The sequence below is a fragment of the Amblyomma americanum genome, chromosome 1, assembly GCF_052857255.1.
Source record: "Amblyomma americanum isolate KBUSLIRL-KWMA chromosome 1, ASM5285725v1, whole genome shotgun sequence".
Classification (NCBI taxonomy): Eukaryota; Metazoa; Arthropoda; class Arachnida; order Ixodida; family Ixodidae; genus Amblyomma; species Amblyomma americanum.
In genome coordinates this window covers 454294453-454314866 of record NC_135497.1, presented here as the reverse complement: position 1 = coordinate 454314866, position 20414 = coordinate 454294453, and the positions used below count along the sequence as shown (strand labels likewise).

The following is a 20414-nucleotide window of genomic DNA, read 5'->3' as shown; positions in this document are numbered from 1 at the left end:
CAAGAAGTGATGCCAGCATTCGGAAACTTAAGCGAGAGCCTTCAACAGACGGTTCGTCAAAGCTATGCTCGGTCGACAGGAGTACCAGCGGACATCAAGCATTGCCTCTCTAAGTAGCAAAAGTGGACGTACAACGGACGGCAAGTTGGATATGAGTGTGCCTTGACCAACGGAGATGAAAGTGCAGCGTGGTGTTCCTCAATCAACGTAGCGACTCCGGATGCTGTGCACGCTCAAGGCAGCCGCAAGGACACAGGTGAGCCAGATGATAATTTTGCATGTCTTATAGAACTGCCGCAGACCCAAGTTTATGCAACACGCTCCTACGGTGTGCAAACGTCCACGACAGCATGCTCAAGCGTTTTTGTCGAACGGGAATGATGGCAGGAAAAAGAGCGCGCACTCAAAAAAAGGAATGAAATGCTTCACAGGACTGTAGATTCCTAGAAGAGCTTCAAAAACTCAAAAAGAGCAAAGCTACGTGAACGCATTTATGTAAGTTGCATCTGATGCGGAAGAGGGAAATAAGAAGTAGACGTTTCTTCTTGACCAGATAAAAAACTGCAAGAAGAAACGGCCAGTGTGGTCAGGGCAAACAGTGAGACATTGCATCATTATAAGAAACTTGTCTGCCAAGGCTTATGAACATCTAATGTCCGAGGAGCTGCTGAAGCTTCCATGTCGAAATACAATGCAGAAATATATTGGCACAATATCTGGAGAAATCGGATTTAGTGAATTGGTGCGCTGTCAGCTACAAGCAGAACTTGAATCACTACATAGTCCGGAGGCTAAAACATGTGGACTTGTGGATGAAATGAGAATCCAAAGCTGGAATATCATAGGCAAAGAGAGCTTCTGTTGGGGAAGTTGATTTCTGTTCTGACATACAGCACCTTGTTCCTGAATCAGAAAACTGCACTCTGGCTAACTCTCTCTTGTGCTTCCTGCTTTGCGGCCTGCATGGGAATTTCAAAATACCAGTTGCTTACTTTTTTACAAAGGGATGCACCGGCGAACAGCTCGCCACTTGCATTCGCCACGTCATCCAAAGAGTAGATGTGGGATTTGATGTCTTGCGTCTTGTCACCGACAACCACCGGATCAATGTCGTTGCGATGGATATATTGTGCAAAGGGGAGGCGAAAGCACTTGCTCCTCATCCCTCTAATCCCACGAAACCTCTATTCCTTGCCTTCGATCAGTCACATTTTGAAAAATGCAAGATCGCAATTCCTGGTAAAGATATCGGTGGCTCGCAAGAAATATCTTCCAAGTATTTGAAGACATTGTACAGAATGCAACAGCACTTGACAGTACGGCCGATACGATTCCTTACACGCAAGCACTTGTATCCCTCAAACATTGAAAAAAATGAATGTGCGGTCAGCCGTACAGTTGTTCCGCGCTCCAGTAACAGCAGCGTTAGGCTACCTGAAGGACGAGGCTGGCCGTACTTGTGATGCAGAGTTCGCTACAGCAGGGCCAACAATATACTTCATGAAAGCCATACAGAAGTGGTTTACTCTCATGGACGTGAGCAACTGTCAAAAATAAATTCATCGAAATGATCCTGACGCACGTCAATTCACATCAGTTGATGAGAGACTGAGATGGCTTGAATTTGAATTTCTTGCTTACATGGAGGAACTCAGAAAGAACAGCAAACCAGAGAACTTTCTCACAAAGGAAACCTGCCATGCATCGCTCACCAGGACCGAGGAGGACTTTACTACCTGAGCGAGGAGCTGGTAAATGTTCTGAGAGGGCTTCGGAGATTTGCTGATACCGTGCTCAACAACAGAAGCTCCATTGCTAAGCCGTTAGAAGCGTCCGGGCTCTCATGGAACTTCCTGTGTCCGTTGCGAAAAGTGCAACGAAAATCAAAGAAAGATGGTTCTGCATCTCGTCGCAAAGAAGTTTATGAAGCCCATTTTCACGAACTATGCCGTTGGAGTGACGGACAGAAACAGGGCGACAAAGGTTCTTGAGCGGAAACCATTGTCCTGCAAAGTGTTGAAGCTATAGCTGGCCAACTCTGTGAAGCCGTGATGTTGTTCTTCATAACGAAGTAGACAATGCGTAATCATTTTTCTTGCCCACAGTAAGGGTGAAATAAACGCAGTTTATACGCATACTTGAGTCTCTACTACGCGGCGTCCTTCATTTTTGCATGTTTATTGAACCAGACCGATCGCTGTTCTTCCTGCATGGTGCCGCGCCGGTACTGCAAGCTCTTTATTATTTACTTGGCACTGATGCGAAATATATTTAGCACCTACATGTTATAATCTGCTAGCAGCCACAACAAGTGGTTAAATTTTAATGCCCGAAATGTTGAACGAGAAGTCGCTGCTGCGCCCCGCCCATTGGAACGGCCCTTCCCGACCCATAGAAGCGCCACCCCTCAGAGAAAGCGCGCAACTCCGCGGCGGAACGCCAACAATGGGAGAGCGAGCCACCTGCCTGGCATCTAGTTATAGGAGGCGTTGCCTGCACTGATCCAGTGCCAAGTTGCACTTGAACTGAAGCTGCACACTGGCGGCACCGCCGCGGAACTCCACTGAACTAGTGCAGCGAGTGCAGCCAAATTGCAAAGTGACCTTCGGCTTCACTCACTCAGGATACTTGGTCACATTTTTGCTGGGACAGCCACTAGAGGGACCATAGTCTAGCCCGACCATGGCGCAGACCAACAGCACCGCAGAAAAAAATTTAAAAAAAAAACGGCATGCATCATGCGTGTAGTCGCTTTGTTTGAAAGCAGTTTTTTTTTCCTTTTTATAATTCACTTCCAAGATGTCTTCCAAATATGTTTCATGTATTCCACAATTTTTCCCTGCAGCCGATTGCTTTGGGGCCTGAAGTGTATATCAGTCTCGTGCAGCGCCAGAGAGAAGCAATTTTTTCGAAATAAACAACAGGCAGCTTACTTTTTATTCTTGCAATTAGTTCTGATACCTTTTACTATTAAGCATTGCTGTACCTTATGAAATGTCCTAAAGGAAAGCAGATGACATAACGATGCTGCCACTATGCCAATAGCGGCGTTATCATTAGTATCCCCAATAGTCGCAGTGGTAACAGCTGCCTTATATTGCAGTATTTCATCCATATAACATTGCACTTAAAATCATATGGTTTTTAAACGCACACAGTATTTACACTATAGCTTTACTATTTATGTAGTTTTATTGCCCTGCTTATCACCTTGACAGCACCAAACTGCATTTTACTACTAGCACCAGAATTCACAGATGCTACCCATAAAATAGAATGTTCTCGTACCAAAAAACTTCAAAATGCTCTGCCTAGTTTCTCAGCATCAGAGTGGAGCATGCATTCATATGCATGACAAGCTTTCAATTACCACAAAAAACACATGAACAATAAAATTCAGCAGACCAACTTTAATATAAGCCATATTTTATATCCTAACACACTATTTTGTTTCTGCAACATTAGTGTCAAACAATTTAATTCATATACCTTAAAAGAGAAATGGGTGGGCACCTGTCGAAATGGAACTTGTTTGTGTCTCACTACTGCACCAACCAACCACAGCATTAAAAGAAAAATTATTTTAATGTCTCATTCCGTAAACAAGCCAGAGACAACAAAAATTTTGCGCTTGCAAGTTCATACAGAGGATACCTCTTTGTTCAGGAGGCAAGCTTTAAAAACAGAACATTTTTTCGTCGCAGAGGAACAGTGCGCGACAGTCATAGATGCTGGTGGAGCTTCACCGCAGACAAGTATCAAACTATAAACAACATTTTCTCATTAAAAGTGAAGCTTCACTATTTACACAGCCTTACTTCTAATGACCTTCGGTATAGGAGCAAACTAGGTTTGCAATTCACAATTCATCTTGGGCCTTGCACCAGTTTCACTTGCTGGAACTGTGCCTGAATAAAAGGAACCAAACATTCCTGCTTGGCAAAAAAAGGCATGCATACACGCATAGTCAAAGGACTATAGACAACAAATTTTTGCTTTAGTGCTTTCTTCTTTCAAACGATGCTGAATAATTTATAACTGAATTTCTTCTTGATGCTGTTTCGGTTTTGTCGACCTAACGACTGTGATGTCAAGTTGATGTTTTGGTCACATGATCCCCTAGAAAAACTAATATAGTCGCTGACAGGCCATTTTTTGTCATTACAAGTCTTGGAAGAGGCTGGATTATATTAGTTTTTCTAGTAGATAACATAACCAAACATCAACTTGACGTTACAGTCGTAGTTCGGTCGATGAAGCCGAAATCGAAACAGCATGAGATAAGATATTCAATTATAAATTATTTAGCGGTTGCAGGCAAACACCACCCAGTGATCCATGTATTCGAATTTCTAATGAATCGTTTGACAGAAGAAAACACGCAATAAAATTAGGCGTCTATAGTCCTTTCTCGTCAAACTCATGTACAGTGCTCAAGCAGTGCACTGCACTACAAACAAAGTGAAACCTTTCCGCAGTTGCCAGGCTCTAAAGCCAAAAATTACAGAAAATTAAAGTGACACAGATGTACAAGCCAGGTGGGTAAAAGAACATTACTTGAATGCTGTCAGCTCTGTTATAGTTCATTTTTTGAATGTCTGCCCCGCACTGCCCGAGCACTTGGGATAAGCATGATGTAAAGTCCTGACAAAAGGTTTACAATGTCTCATGCTGTAATGATGCAGCTCGGTGAGCAACAACCTTCCCTGCAACATCCTGCTGTTGGCAGCCCAAAGAGCGACCTTTCTAACAGAGCAATGTTTCCTTACGTGAGCACACACACGAGGCAAAGCCAAGCAGCTGACACTGTCATGAACCAAGCAGCCTCTGCCGCCTTACAAAGTCCTTACGAGAAGTTACAACAGCAAAACTGTAGTTACTACAATTTGGAACCCCAGAACTGCAGGGCAACAAGGCTAAGGTGAATGTTTAATGTGTCTAACTTGCTTCGTGCCCTGAAATAAAAACTTGGCTAACGCATGGGCTTGGTGCCCTTGGTGTGGTCCCTCCTTGGTGGGCGACTGAAGATGCCAGTGCACCCTTTTATGTGGTGAACCTTCATGCTGGGACATTGGCCGGCCTTCCACGTGTCACTGTAGTAACTCCTCCGCAGGCATTGGCTCTGCATACAACCATGTGGCATGCAAGCAAAGGCAATAGTTAAGTCTCAGTAAGACAGAAGCAGCAGGAGGAGACTAAACTCAAAGTGAAACAAAAGAAAGTGATAAGAGTTTGGTCTAAAAGAACCATGCCACACTTCAAGTATGACCCATGACTTCTGCACGTTACATACTGTATTTACTCGCGTAATAGACCCACTCGCATAATGAATTCTGGTGTTGATCAACGGGAAATTAATAAAGTAACAGGAAGGGAGCAGTGTGGGTCAGGAGAACAGTGCGAGTTAATGATACCCTAGCTGAAAATCAAAAAGAACATGGGCAGGACATGTAATGTGAAGAGAAGATAATCGATGGTCCCATAGGGTAACAGAATGGGTTCCAAGAGAAGGCAAATGTAGGCAGTCGTGGCACAGCATGGCAGAGGCCCTGGTGAGCTGATGAGGTTAGGAAGTTTGCAGGGATAAGACAGTTGCCATTGGCCCAGAACAGGCTTAGCTGAAGGTCAAAGGGAGAGGCCTTTATTTTGCAGTGATTGTAGTTTGGTCCAATGATGACGACAGCCTCGAACCGATTTTTCAGACTTTTTAAGGCCGACCCACAACGAGCGATTTCCCTGCGAAAAACTGACGAAGGCGGCTGGTAGGTGTTCGCCATCAATCAAGCTGTGCTAGATATGTTCACCAGGTGGTCAGCCGCCTGCTGGAGGCGGCCAATGAAGGCTCTCAGCGCAGACCAATCATGATTGTGTCTTCCGCCCACCACATATAGCTTTGCTACCTAGCTTGAGGGTGAACATGGCGACAAAAAAAAAATCCTGCCGCACCTCACGCGGGAATACGGTCCGAGTAGACCCGACCATGATTGCAACTGCACAGTGTGGGCAGCCCGCGCAATTTCTGCATCTCCTCTAGTCTATGCTCCGACGAAAAAGGACAAAAGCTGTAAAATTAGTGCTTAACCTAAATATTAATATGTTGCCTTTATTGCCACTGAATAAATAATGGCTTAACTGCAAATGTAAAGCAGTTTTTTTTTTGCAATTTACCGAGAATAGAATCACGCCATTTCTGGCAACACTGAAATCATGTGGCCGGCCGACTGTTTTTTGCCGCCTGCGCTGCAGCACACCGATGACACACAGGCGTTCCTCAGAAGAGACATGCACATTTTCACAACCAATATTTCCTACTACGTAGAGCTTTCAGTGAAAGCTCAACTGCTCAGACTAAGATGCAGGCGAGCATTGCACCATCAGCTGACACTTTGAATACAAATTAATTAAATCAATGTGCAGATGGATCAGCTTGGATAGAGCATGGCAGTGTTTATGCGCAATTGTTAGTACACAAGGTAAAGAATGGTAAGAGCAAGCTCTACTCTTCTTCAACACAATGGCCTTTTTTGCCTACAAAGAAGAATATCCAATCTTGTTGATAACATGACAGCAGTAGCATCACTACAACTCAGACTGTGCAGCTTTTCAAGGGAGGTTGGAGCGTAGGAGGCCTCTGGCTGCAGATAGTCGTTCCCCTGCAAAATGGGCTCCTTACTTTGTGTGGTACGCATCAGCAAGCCTTGTGCAAAGTATAGAGCGGCACAGTGGGTATGCACTGCAGTCACAGCACAGTATTGCTTTTAGGCATGGCTCAAGGAATGATCCATAGGTGCGCAAACCTCTGGCAGTTGCCCCCCCTTTTTTAAATAAAGTTTCATAGGCTAGTTTTCAAGATACCTGAATTTCATCACGAAAATGTCAAAAGATAGGCCATGACAAATACATGGTACCTCCTGGAGTTTACTATGCGATATGAAAAACATTCTGACTCAGTTGTAGAAAGAAGGCACGAAGATGGAGCTCGACAACAGAAAAAACATGAACAAGGGTTGAGGAGGAATTCACCAGCAAATGTGCCATCGTTTTGAATCAATTGAGATTTTGTGTTGTGCAAGAATGAGCTAAGGGTTTATTCTCACACATTTAGAAGTTGTATGGCTCAGTATAATTGGCGAGTGATGTGGTGTGGACATGTTCTGTGTGGACATGACAAAAGTACGACTTGGTCATATGGAAGCCAGTATTACACTTGCAAGTGTAACATAACAAAGGGCAAAATTCATGATTTCTTCTCAAGCCAACTTTACTGAGAAGCAATTTTTTTTGTTTTTGAAGTTCACAAATTTTGAGACTGTTCCATTATTCAGACCATTTTCTGGGTTACGTAGAGTCCACAAAATCAGCCCGGGCTGCGCTTTCCCCACACTTACATGTCACCACCCCCCATCCGCAGGACTTCTAAATTAAGAACCCCATTAAAAAACTGTACTCCAAAGTCTTTAAACAAGTGTGCTGAGCGAAACACACGAAACTCACGTAAAGCAGAGTTTCATGGTGCAGTTTTTCTATGATATGCACAAGTCATATGCAATTGCCCTGCCTAAATTTTGGCACTGGTACCAGATTCATTATAGCTAGAGAAATATGTGGGATTTATGGTGGACGGGGACTTGGTAGCCTTGGGGTGGTGGAGTCGAGGGAGAGAGGCTCTATGCTGCCTGGCTACATAAGTGCATCACAAGTCAAGCAATCAAAGATAAAACTAATTTCAGTGTAGCGTTAGCCAGTAATGAGATTTTCAGGTGTAAATCCATCATTTTGGGATCATTTTTGCACAACTTCAACTTTTATCATGACAGCAGCACAGACAAAGGGATAAGAGCATGCCAACGCTAATTTTGAGTGCAGTGGCATGCTTTCGCATGCAGAAAACATTCTAGATGCTAGCCAAGTTTTGCTTTATCCAGCACCTAATAAAAATGGACACTCAACACATTTTGCACATATGCAAAGCAAGACAGAGTGCACCTGTGAGGTGGATATTGCAGTGGTGGACGGTAACAAGAGACATGACTCCACTGATGGACAAGGCACGTTACTTCTCACAGTTCAGGCGAGGTGCATGATAACACTTCTTCTCAGAAACCCCACCATGGAGAGAAACCAAGGGTCCTACACTTAAAGGGAAGAACAAGTCGCGTAGTCAGTTTGTGAACATCCCACTCTTCTTTTTCTCCCTGCCTTGAGATCACTTCCCTATGAAAAACCCTCAGAAGAGACTCAAAAGAAACGCCAAAGCCATCGAAAGCCAAGGTAATGCTGTGTTCAAGTGACGATTAATTCGTGCAACCCATCACTGCGTCCTGTTCACTGTTCGATACACATACCAATGCCCATGAGACCACAGCTGTGTGCCGAGAGTCCACTTGTATCTTTGCTGTGCCTGTGTGTTCGCACTAAGAAAGTCTCTTGTATCTGACACCCAGTGTCATGCCACCATCCTCTGTTCTTACTGAACAAGTGTTTTATATACTGGGGTGGTGGTTAAGTGGCCTCATCTGTGTATGCACTCAATACACTCATGACGAATTACACAACTCATGCAAAAACTGTCAAGTACCAAAATTAAAAATGGACATTAGTGATGTTGCTGGCCCAAGTCACTCTGGAGTGCATCTTGGAGCAGCAAAATCAGTGTCTGGCCGGCTCGCTGGGGTTTGAACCAAAAAAGGTGCTTACAAGCATCAGTAAGCTGGCTTAGTTTACATAGCTGGCAGTGGTGAGTACAGTCGAGCCCGCTTATAACGAACATGAGCGTCACGCAGCGTCCGTTTGTTATATCCCGAAGTTCGTAGTAAGTGGACCACAGCTTTAAAGACAGTTGCGTGTCAAAACACAACTTTTTCTTTGCGAAAAAGTCCGTGATGGATGTCTGTTTCTGCAGCGAGGGTCCGATGAGGGAGGTTTTCAGTTTATTTAAAGCAGAAGCGTGCTATTGCCGACGCCCATAGACAAGTTGTCTTAGGCTCTCTACGTAGCTCATTGCTACAAGCGCGCTTACGGGTGTTGGCTCCGAAGTTTCATCCTTTTTTGACACTTCAGAAACGATGCCCTCGTCCGTGCACGGTTCCACAGTGTCGGCGTCATCATTGACAGAAATAAAATCATTCCAACCAATGTCATGACCCCTCATGTTCGAGTCGACGACGTGCTGCCACAAATCGCCGCCGGGCTGGTCATCTTCCGAAGCATCAGGCTCGGCATCAGACACTGTGTCGACGAAGCCGGCCTTGCGGAAGCAGTTCCACTCGCCAATGGCAGTCACCTCCGCCCAGGCCGCTTTCATCATTTCTACCGCTGAACACAATGGAAATGGGCGCACTGTTCCCGTCCACTATCCCGAATTACAACCAGGGCCCGAGATTTGAACGAAGCGCAACAAGAGTGACAAAAGCACGATGGGGTAGGCACAGGCAGCAATCAAGCCAATGAGACTAAAGATACAGACGGACAGCGCCAGCGGAGAGACCAATGAGGGGCGTCCGTGAGTGTCAGTGCAGCCACCTCTTGGCTCCCACGGAAGGCCTGCTTCACGGAGCGTGAACAGCAGCGGCGCGGTTGATCACGGAGGCCATGCGCGGATTTGCAACAGAGTGAGGAGAGGGGAGCGAAGTTGCGAGGAAGGGCCGGGGGGACGATGTTGGAAGGTGCATCGGCGGGGAAGGGTAGCTTGTTCGAGAGCGGGCGGTTGGCCTGCGATGAGTCTCGGGAAAACATGCCGTGCGCCAGGCGCACAAAGGGGTCGGAAGCCGGTTATCTCACATCACAGCACCGAGTTTACGCCGTCCGTTCGCTGTAACCGATCAGCAGGGCTTAATGACGTTCGTTATACATGTGATTTTGTGCCACTGAAACAATGTATACTTTGACGGTAGAGCAGGTCTTGTTCGTTATAAGCTAAAGTTCGTCTTAAGTGTTGCCGTTATATGTGGGCTCAACTGTATAAAACTGCAGCAGAGAATTACTGCATTTTACCAAAACACTCAAGTACAGAATATGGTAGAATCTTGACGATACGAATCTCATGGGGTAGCGGAAAAATTCGCACCATCCGAAATTTCATATCATCCAAAACTAGCATAATCTGTATACAGAAGCATGGGCAATGCATTCACGCAGATCTCTTCACAGATGACAAGATTTACACCTACAGCCATGCGGCCACAGCACACTAGTCGTGGCGCGCACATCATGGCTGGCAATCATGAAGTCGTGCCCACGCTCTCTACTCTCTGTGTGTACCGCACGATTAGCGATTGTATCTTGCACGTTCGTAACATTCGTAGTGGCGCAGAAGCCTGTTTGGAACATCCGGAATTCTGTACATGGTACCCAATTTTATGAACTCTTATCATCCCAAAATTCATATGAGCAGTGTTCGTATCAAAAATTCTACTGTACATGCTGTAGTTTTCAGTATTGTGAAATACCGTAAAAACCGGAATATAGGTCGAACTTTTTTTCAAAAAACTATGGCGAAAAGTCGACCCCCGTCTTATATACCAGCCATTGGCGGAATAACTACAGAAGTCTTGCAACAATGGGCGGCTGAAGCCAACAGCCTCCATCACCATCACCATCAGCAGCAGCGCGGCGTGTCAACATTAGCGATATTCTCGCACCGCCATTTTGCGTTTCCGTTGCTGTGAAGCTATTTTGGTTAAAGGCTGCCTTTTCACATATTGTTTCAAAATGAGCAGAAGCCGATGGCAATTCACAGTCGCCTTCAAGGAAAACACGATTGAGTACGCGGAAGCTCACAGCAACCTGGCGGCACAGCATAAATTTGGAGTATCCGAAAAGAACATTCAGTACTGGTGGAGGCAGAAGCTGCATATTACAACTTGCAGCAACCAGAAGAAAACATCACTTTGTGGGCAGACCGCAGCATATCCAGAATTGGAAGGAAAGGTTGCGCTGCATGCAAGATCGCTTCCTGTGACTGCCGAATGCATCCGCGTGAATGCGGTAGAGATTGCGCGTGCCTCTAGACTCACGAGGGCGCAATTCAAGGGCTCGCCATCCTGGGTGCGGCGATTCATGAAGAGGAAGGGCTTTGCTCTACGGCGTTGTACTTCTGTGTGCCAGAAACAAACACGCGGGCCGATGGGCATGCGATATTGTTACAAAACTGGCCGGGTGTACATACGAGCAGCATTTAAATGAAAATAAATACTGTCACCATTGTGCAACCTGTTGAGTCGCATTTGGTTCAAGGTAAGGATGTCTTTGGGTACTTTTTCCACTGAAAAAGATTTCTGAAATTTTTAGAATTGGTTACTTAGCGTGTCGACCTATATTCCGGTCCGACCTACAGTCCAGTTTTTACGGTATATGTATTTCAAAATGCCTTTCGGGCTCAAATTATCAAAGCTCAAGATATCACAAAATAAAGGATGCCAGTATCAACATGCTTTTTCTATCGGCTTAAAAAATTGAATTTGGCTTTTCTTGGCATTGTGAATAGCACAGACAAATTGTGCTATGGGCTGTGCTCTGTGAAAATTTTTTTTGTGTTTTTATGGCCCCACATTAAAAAGAACAAGTATGTGCCATTACATAAAAGAAGGTGGCAGTTAACACGTGTTGTCTGCCTCTCGTCTTCGTTCCTGTTTCTAAAGTTTACAGCATACATCATGTGCAGAGACACTGCATGTGAGGCATTGTTTAGTGTCTATGCACATCCCTTCCTGTGTTGTGTTGCCCTCAGCAGAGTGCAGCAAGCATTAAATTTAGAATTGCCAAACTAGCCAAACGCTTTGCATCCTTACAACACAAGTACAGCACTGCCAGCAAGTGGCTGTTTTTAATAACTGCGCATCATACGCAAAACCTACTGTGCAAGAAACACTGCAGGAAGGCACGTTTGGTCTTTCACTACTTAGACTTTCCGTCACTAACAATTTGTGTCCAGGCTAAATCTGTTACTATTTATGTGAACATTACCACTGTATTTTTTAGTGCAAAAGCACTTCTAGCTGCACTCCCCGGGTTTCAGCGGTGTCTGTGTGAAGCCTCCGAGTAGCAAGTGTAACTGGCTCACTGGACACCTCAATCATGCTGTTGAGTAGGCAGTGGCATTTATGCGCCTTTTTTTTGCTCAAAATCAGGGGAAGCTCTAGACTTCATTGATTTTGGGGAAAGGAAAGGCGCAACTGGTTCCCTGGGTCAGTGGACACCTCTGACACCTCAATCACACTTTGAGGTATGTGGCCGTGGTGTCCACCTGCAAAAAAACCATGCTTTCGCACATTATTTCATGCTTAGCAATGCTGAACAACCAGCCATTTTTTCTTACTGCATCCATTTATTAGTCACTGTCAGGACCAATCAGCTACTTGCTGAGAGGGTGGCTCGTGGACAGCCAATGCAACTACAGGCTATGGCTGCTTTGTTTAGAACACCAAAAGTGAGCCCCAGCACCTTAAGAAAAAAAAAAAGTGAAATGTTTCAGACAGTGTGGCTTGTAACTTTCCAAAATATGCCTTTTTCTGCCACTACACACTAAGATGCTTCTTTGTTGTTCCCCTCTCATTTTACATTGAGCTATTCAGTCTCATACACCCAGCTACTTCAAGTCGGGTATAAGTATACAAGCTGCAAATGAAAGCTGTTAGTCCAATACTATGGTAATTGCAGTGATGAGATTGACTAAAGTCACTTTGAAGCAGCTTTTAGAGCAGCCAAAAGTGCCTTTTGGCCCAGAAAAGTGAGCGTTTGGTGCAGATATATACTGTATGTTCTAGTGTATAAGTTACATTATTTTTAAATAAATTTTTCGTCGCAACCTGACGTGCCACCATGCGCCATCTTTTGCCGTTCCTAGCAACTATATTTGAAAAAAGAAAAGTCATTGAGTAAAAGATAGGAATAATGGAGTTAATACAGTTTTAGCGCAGCGGGATCTGCTGTCGAACCCAGATATATTGAACCCGCATATTTCGAATTATTGACTATATTGAACACAAAGATTATCCCCTTGAAAATACTATGTATAAGTATAGGACAGTAGCATAGTATATCAAACTCCAGTTTCGCCGGCCGTTCGATATTTCGAACGCTACGCCGGGCCCCTGGGAGGTGCGCTTTCTGCAAAGACACTCGCATCTCCGTTCGCACAGTGCCCGACACGGAGGCGAGCGGCGACGTTTGCAAGCCATGCCTCCTCGGAAAAACGAGGAAACTGGTTGTAAGTGAGGGCACCGCCTTCTACCTGGTGAGGGAGACGTGAGAACTGGAAGGAGCCAGCATGGCCTCCGCAATGGAGCGGACGCGCACGCCGCCGGAGCCGATCGCGGAAGCCACGAGCCAGGTGGTGGTTGCGCCCGCAGCGCCACACAACTGGCACTATACTAGGCTACTAGCACCAACGGCACATTTCTACTGAGTTTTCTCCCTCTCTCTCCTTCATTTCCCTATGTGCCTTCTCATCTGACCGGGGTTGCCAGATTGGGCTATTAATAGCCAAATTAGGCTACTTTTTGTCCGAGTTGGCGTCAAAGTTTTCCTTTTGGCTATGTGGCTATTTTTTGGCTATGTTTTATTTTTGGCCAACAGCCTTTTTCAGCGATTGATGCGTCTGCAGAGCGGCTCTTTGTTGAAGCGCTGTTAGTTGATACCAAACTTTACGTGAAATATTGCGATCTGTGTGGGCAGCCCAACAGCCTTTACACAGAAGGCAGAAAATGCGTACTTCTAAAGTGTGTGTCATTCCCCAGAGCTAGCCTGTAATCTGGCAGTCGATGTGACTGCCTTGGTGACTGACACTGAGTGCCTTGTATATAATGCACAAGAATTCTTGCTCGCGAAACTTTCAGGTTGATCGTACATTTTCCAATAAGGTGTTGTGATGTGTTGGGTTTTATGGCACATAGGCTGCTAAGGCCATCATGCGCCAAGCTCAAGGTGTAGAATTGGTTTTCTGTAGAATGTTTAGGAATACGAAAAATCGTCGATGGTGTAGATGGCCTAAAAATATTGAACTGCCTAGTAAAAACAGAGAAGAAGAAATCTGGAAATAGCTAATGGTAAAAGCCCCAGAGAAGGTAAGGTAGCCTCAGCGGCTATCCTTGGCTGGGCAAGGATCCTGAGGCTCCGAACCAATCAAATAAAAAGCCTCAGCCTTCTTCTCAGGAATGAGAAAGTGGCTGAGGTGCATCATGCAATAAAGCGAACCAGTGGTTCAAAATTTACAGTTTTTCAAGTACTCCTGCTTCTTTTAAAAAGCTAAAAACTGAATGTATGTTAACAATGGCATTGTCATTTAAGAGCAGTGCTGGATGAAAAGGAATGCATTCATTATAAAATTGGGTAAAATACTTTTTCTTAGTGTTTCTAGTTGCACATATGAAAATAAAACGCGATTAACCGTAAGATCATCTCCGCATTCACAAATAGGTTTGTCTTGTTTTGTTAGGAGGAAGTTATGCGTAAGGTGCGTGTGACCTATCCGGAGACGGCATAAAATCACTTCCTTAAAACGTTCCTGGTGCACACGATTTAAATTCACCTAAAACTAGCTTCACCAAGTGTAGTTTATTGTTCACTTCACCGTTCCATTCCGACTGCCATTTTTCTCTTAATTCACGCTGTTCCAAGTTTATGCAATGCTTAAATGGTATATTTACTTTTTTTATTTCCTTCCCACGAGCGTTAGCAGTGCAGTAACTGCCCTCTCGTTGCCTCTTATTCCGACATGACTGGGAACCCAGCAGAACTTTGTTTTGTCCTCGAGCTGCGGCTGTTACTATCTTGTGCATGATGTCACCAAGAATCGGAGTGACTGCATTTCTAGAGTGAAAAGCTGTAAGTATACTGAGGAAGTCTGTGTAAATAATACTGTTGGTAAGGTTCTCGTTTTCTATTTTTTCTACGGCCACACAGACTGCGTAACATTCTGCAGTGAAGATGGATGAGCACTGTGGAAGTCGTACTGTTTTCTCCGACTTCCCTCGGACCACTGCGCTTCCTACGTAAACGTCTGTTTTTGAATCATCTGTATAAAACTGCGTAAAACTACTGTATTTTTCTTCGAGCGCAAGGAATTCTTGTACTATATGTTGTTGCGGAGATTGTTTTTTATGGAACTGTGTCAGAGTGAGCTCACAGATTGCAGGAAAATTGTACCATGGAGGCAGTGGATCTCGTCTCCGAGCAATGTCAGGTAATGTATCTAGTACGCCTAGGTTTTGGCACATCTCTTCAATACACAGAATGAGTGGCCTGATAGCGAGCGGTTTGTTGTGAAACAGTGTTCTAGATGGGCACTTTGCGACTATTTGGCAACATAGGTGTTTGGGCAGTGAACGGATGTTTAAAATGTATGAGCATGTGAGCATGGTACTTCTATCTGTAAGCGATGGTTTGTTGATTTGTACATGAAGACTAGGTATGTTTGACGTTCTGTAAGCACCAGAGTAAAGATGCAAAACTAAATTATTTATTGGATCTAGTCGTTTCAGGTATGAAGGCCTCGCTGACCCACAAACTATACATCCGTAGTCTAAGGTGGAGCGTACCATGCAGCGATAAATTTGTAAAAGACGTCCTGTCAGCACCCCAACGTTTACGTGACAGTACTTTGAGCATATTTAGGGATCCGTGGGTATCTGTGTTCCGTTCAGGTGTATGAATGGGTCGTCTTGTATGCCTCGTTTCAGCGAGAAAAGGATGGCTACTATTTTTTGTGTGGAAAACTGGAAACCGTTCTGATCTGCCCATGTCACTAGTTTATACATTGTCAACTGTATTTGTCTCTCGCATGTTGCAATGTTTGAGGATGTGCAGGCTATTTCAACATCATCAACGTAAACTGAATACAGGATGGACTTTGGGATTATTTTACTTATGGAATTCTTTTTTATAATAAACTATGTCGTGCTTAAAACACATCCCTGAGGAACCCCGTCCTCTTGAACAAAGCTCCTGGGCAGGGTTGATCCCAGGCGTAATTGAAATGAGCGGTCGAAAGGAAGTCAGTGAGGCAGTTTAACATCCTACCGCGGAAACCTAGGTTGCCCAGGTCGCGGAGAATCCCAAACCTCCAGGTTGTATCATACGCTTTCTCCATATCGAAGAAAACGGCAAGACAGTGCTGTTTGTGCACACAAGCTTCTCTTATTGTGTTTTCGAGGCGGACAAAATGCTCTGTTGTTGAGCATCCCTTTTTATAACCGCATTGATGGACATAAAGAAGTTCATGGGAATCAAGGACAAATGTTAATCTTATATTAAGGACACTTTCAAAAGATTTCGTGAGACAGCTTGTGAGGGCTATCGGCCTATAGCTACTTGGGGAAGTTGGTGGTTTTCAAGGTTTCAGGAATGGCACTATGATGGCTTTCTTCCACGCTTTAGGTATTTTTCCTTCTGTGAATATTTTGTTAAAGAAATTCAAGAGTTCCTCTATGGCAGGCTGGGAAAGATGGGCAAGCATTTGATAGTGTATCTGGTCGGGTCCTGGAGCAGTTTTTTTGCCGGCAGACAGTATAGTACTGATTTCTTGGAGAGTGATTACATTGTTGTATTGTTGGTTTGCAGCTCCACTTGTTGGAAGTCTGCTTTTCACCAATACTTTTGTATTTCAGGAATGAGTGTATAGTGAGATGAACTAGAAACTGCAGCGAAGTGTTCCCCCAAAATGTCTGCCAGTTCATTTATGCTTGTTTGTATGCCAGGTGTTGTCAAAAGAGGAATCGTGAATGGTGAGAAGTTGGCATTTATTTCCGAACCTGCTCCCACGTTTTCTTTGATGTTATGTAACAGCTTATAGATGAAATGTAACTCTGCCATGAGGCTTTCTCGGCACTGTGACGGACGTACCGAGCTCTGGCTCTTGCCTTTTTAAAATGTACGAGGTTTTCTTGTGTTGGGTACCTGCGAAATTTACCCCAAGCTCTATTTTGTTTTTTTGCTTCCTTGCATTCCTTTGTCCACCACACTTTGTTTTTGCCGCACCACTCCCGAAGACTGAGGAATAGCCAAGAGTGTGGCAGTAATTATACAATTCGTGAACATTCGTTTATCTCATCGATGCTGAGGTTTTCTAAAGCTACGTATATCTTCTAAATTGGCTTGTGCTCTAAAAATTTAACAGTCTGCTAAATGCAGCTTCCAAGGTCGCGGTTTAGTTGGGATGATTTCTGGTGCGGATGTCAAACGTTTTAACACAGGAAGGTGATCACTGCCATATGTGTTGTCGATAACATCCCATTTAAAATCGTTACAAACAGATGGTGAACTAAAAGACAAATCTAAACAGCTCATATTTCCTGAGGTTGGAGAGCAGTATGTGGCCTTTTCCGTGTTTAAAAGACATATATTGTTTGTGAGAATAAAATCTTCCAATTGTTTGCCCCCTAGAGTCGCAGCGGTCGCTTCCCCAAAAAGGGGAGTGAGCGTTAAAATCCCAACTACCAGATGTGGCTCTGGAAGTTCATCTATCACTTCTTGTAGGTCATGAACTGTTATTGTAAAATGTGGAGGAATGTATATGGAACAGATTGTTAGTATTTTGTAGCTGACGATGCTGACTGCTACCGCCTCAAGTTTTGTTTTGAGCTTGATTTCTTGAGCAGAGACGCCACTTTGAACGACAATTGCGACGCCTCCCGAGAGTCGATTTGCCTGCTCTCGATCGCGTCTAAAAGTTTTATATTGGTTCAGGATATGCACATGTTGTGGACCAAGATTGGTCTCCTGAAGACATGAAACTATGGGTAACATTGACCCTAAAATATGTGTTATGTCACTGTAATTCCACATAAGTCCTCTACAATTCCAGAGAATTAAAAAAGCCATGTTTATGCTTTTGAGAGGAAATGAAAGGGGATTTACTTATGTGGTATGCCCATTATGAGGGGCCTGTCTTTTTTTCGCTCAAAAGAGCTGTTCCACCGCTGCAGAGTGGGCGGACATCCATCACCTCGGCAGAGGTGCTGGAGGACCGCGCAGCCGCGGTTGTGTTAGTTTCAGGCCTCTCCCGACGGGGGGAAGTCCTGTGGGATGCCGACCCATCGTCCGGCACTCCCTGCTTTGTCAATGGCAGGGCAGCTTTCGCTGTCCCTGCCTAGGACGTGGATGGCCCTGCCATAGGCTCGGTGGGAGTGGCCTTGGCAGGTGCCGGAGTGCTGTGTGGTGCTACGCCCCTGCGCACTACATCAGCGAAGTTTGTTTTGTTTTGCTGTGAAGGAGAATGTGTTCGTAAGCGCAAAACGCCTTCTCGCTTCTTTAAATGAAATGTTTTCCTTCGTCTTTATGGTGATTATCTCTTATTCTTTCCTCCAGGACGGACACACCCTGGAGTATGCAGCATGGTCTCCTCCACAGTTTGCACAGCGCGGGGCTGCGTCACATTCATCGGAATGGTGATCCTTCGAAGCACGTTTGCGCAAGTTTTGCGACCGCGGCAGCTCTGTGAACCGTGGCCAAACCTTTGACAATTGAAACATCTGCGAGGGTTGGGTATGTATGGTCTTACATTGCCTTTCAAATATCCCACGTCGATAGTGTCAGGCAAGGTGGGCAAGGTGCTGGTGTTGAACGTAAGGATCAAGTGTTTTGTGTCTATTTCCTTATTGTCCTTCCGGATTTTGATTTGGTGGACATCTATGACGTCTTGGTCAGTGAGCCCTTCGAGCATTTCTTTTTCAGTGGTGTGAACAAAATCATTTTCGAATATTACCTCTCAGACAGTGTTAAGTGAGCGATGAGAAGTCACGGAGACCGAGATTTCCCCTATGGACGTTAGGTTGGAGAGGTTAGAGTGTTGGACATTGTCGCAAAGTTCGAGCAATAAGTTGCTGCTGGGCATTTTTGACAGCTTACAGCCAATGCCTAAGGTTTCAGTCAAGCACTTTGACACAAGGAATGGAGGTACTATTCTTGCTCGTTTTTCATCGCTTTGACTGTGGATTACGTGAAACTTGGCGAATGTTGGTTTCTTTTTGGCAAAAAAATCTGCTGCTTCGTTCCGCCCTCTCTTGAGAGAGCGATCTGGTTTTGAAAGGAGGGGAGCCATAAGAAAAATTTAGTTCTTCGGTCATGGTGCCAGCCACCCACCACGGAGTCCATCAAGGGGACGGGACAGGAACTTGAAAGCAAGTCCTGCCCACGCCAGCTGTACACCTCAACTATAACCAAATATGACGCAACTCAGGGTAGTTGGTCACACAAGGTTAACCCTCGCCGCCAGAAAAAAAGGAAAAACCAAGAAGTGAGAAGGAGATAGGAGAATTGTGAGAAAGAGATAGGAAAGCAAAAGACTGGGAGGAGGATAGGAAAAGGCAACTGCCGATTTCCCCCGGTCGGGTCAGGCCGGAGGTGCCGTCTACAGGAAGCTGGGGCCAAAGTGATGTGTTGCCTCCGCCGAGGGGCCTTTAAGGTCCAAACGCTCGGCATTGGCTCAACCACCAGGAGCCCATTTTCCCCGGACACAGCGATGCCACGCACGGCTAGGCGCGGGTGCTCGGGTCCGTGGTGATGCACTGTTCACCATCATCCCCCTGCAGGGATGTCCCTGCGGATGCTCGAGAACCCGTGGTGTCGCCACTCACCAACGCCTGCGAGTTGCAGACGCCCCCCTGCGGGGATTTTTCCAATAAGGAAAAGAGTACAGAGAAACATACGCCACCACTACCTCGGGTGATGTCACCAACAATTATGCGAGACACAGCCCGAGGTGATGGAGGCAGTGCTGGACATCTTGTGATGGCTCAGCCTTGCACCTGCCTTGCACCTGCCTTGCAATGATCATGAATCTAGAAGCCCACTTTGAAGCAATGAAAAGCAGAGAGCGCTGCTACCCAGGAAGAGTACATATTAATCAAAATGTACACTGATGACCAAAATTGACTTTTTGTTGAATTTTTATGCCCAGTTATCAGTGAATTTGAGGGAATGAACAAGATCTTTCAGTGCGAGGCCCCGGCCCCTGTCTGGGTAGATGAGGAATTTTTCTTGTGTGAATATTGTAATAAGGAACGTCTTGCAAAGCACAGCGTCGCAAACAACCAGCGGTACAGTCCAGGCACAGACCAGAGGCAGCCGTCAGTCCAGAGCACGCGCGAGGGACTAAGCGTTCAGCGCTCGAGCTTTCGACCGTTTGGCACTTCTCATCGTCTTCTTAGTTAAGCGCCAGCCTCTGAAGATTCCAAAGCCGAAGGCCAGTCTTACAATACATTAATGGCAAGAGTCAGAATGCCTGCAACTACGCAGAAAGACAGCGCCAAATGGAAGTAGCGCACATTATTACATTTCAGGGCATGCGGTATGGGAGTTCTTTTTCTCGACAACCTTGAAACGTACGTCTTCTCTCAGAATCTCTGACAAATGTTTTCTGTTGGGTAGGCACCATAACTTTATTTTTGCATGCATTAAAAGTGAACTGAAGGGGCTTC

General features: G+C 45.2%; 1 protein-coding gene across 1 annotated transcript in view; it reads right to left on the bottom strand.

The window, feature by feature from the left end:
- Window positions 1-3566: 3566 nt before the first annotated feature.
- Window positions 3567-20414, bottom strand: part of LOC144116012 (uncharacterized) — a 51546-nt gene continuing 34698 nt past the window's right edge. The window contains exon 7 of the mRNA XM_077650671.1: window positions 3567-5122. The gene's annotated coding sequence lies outside the window, so the exon portion shown is untranslated. The remainder of the gene's footprint in view (window positions 5123-20414) is intronic.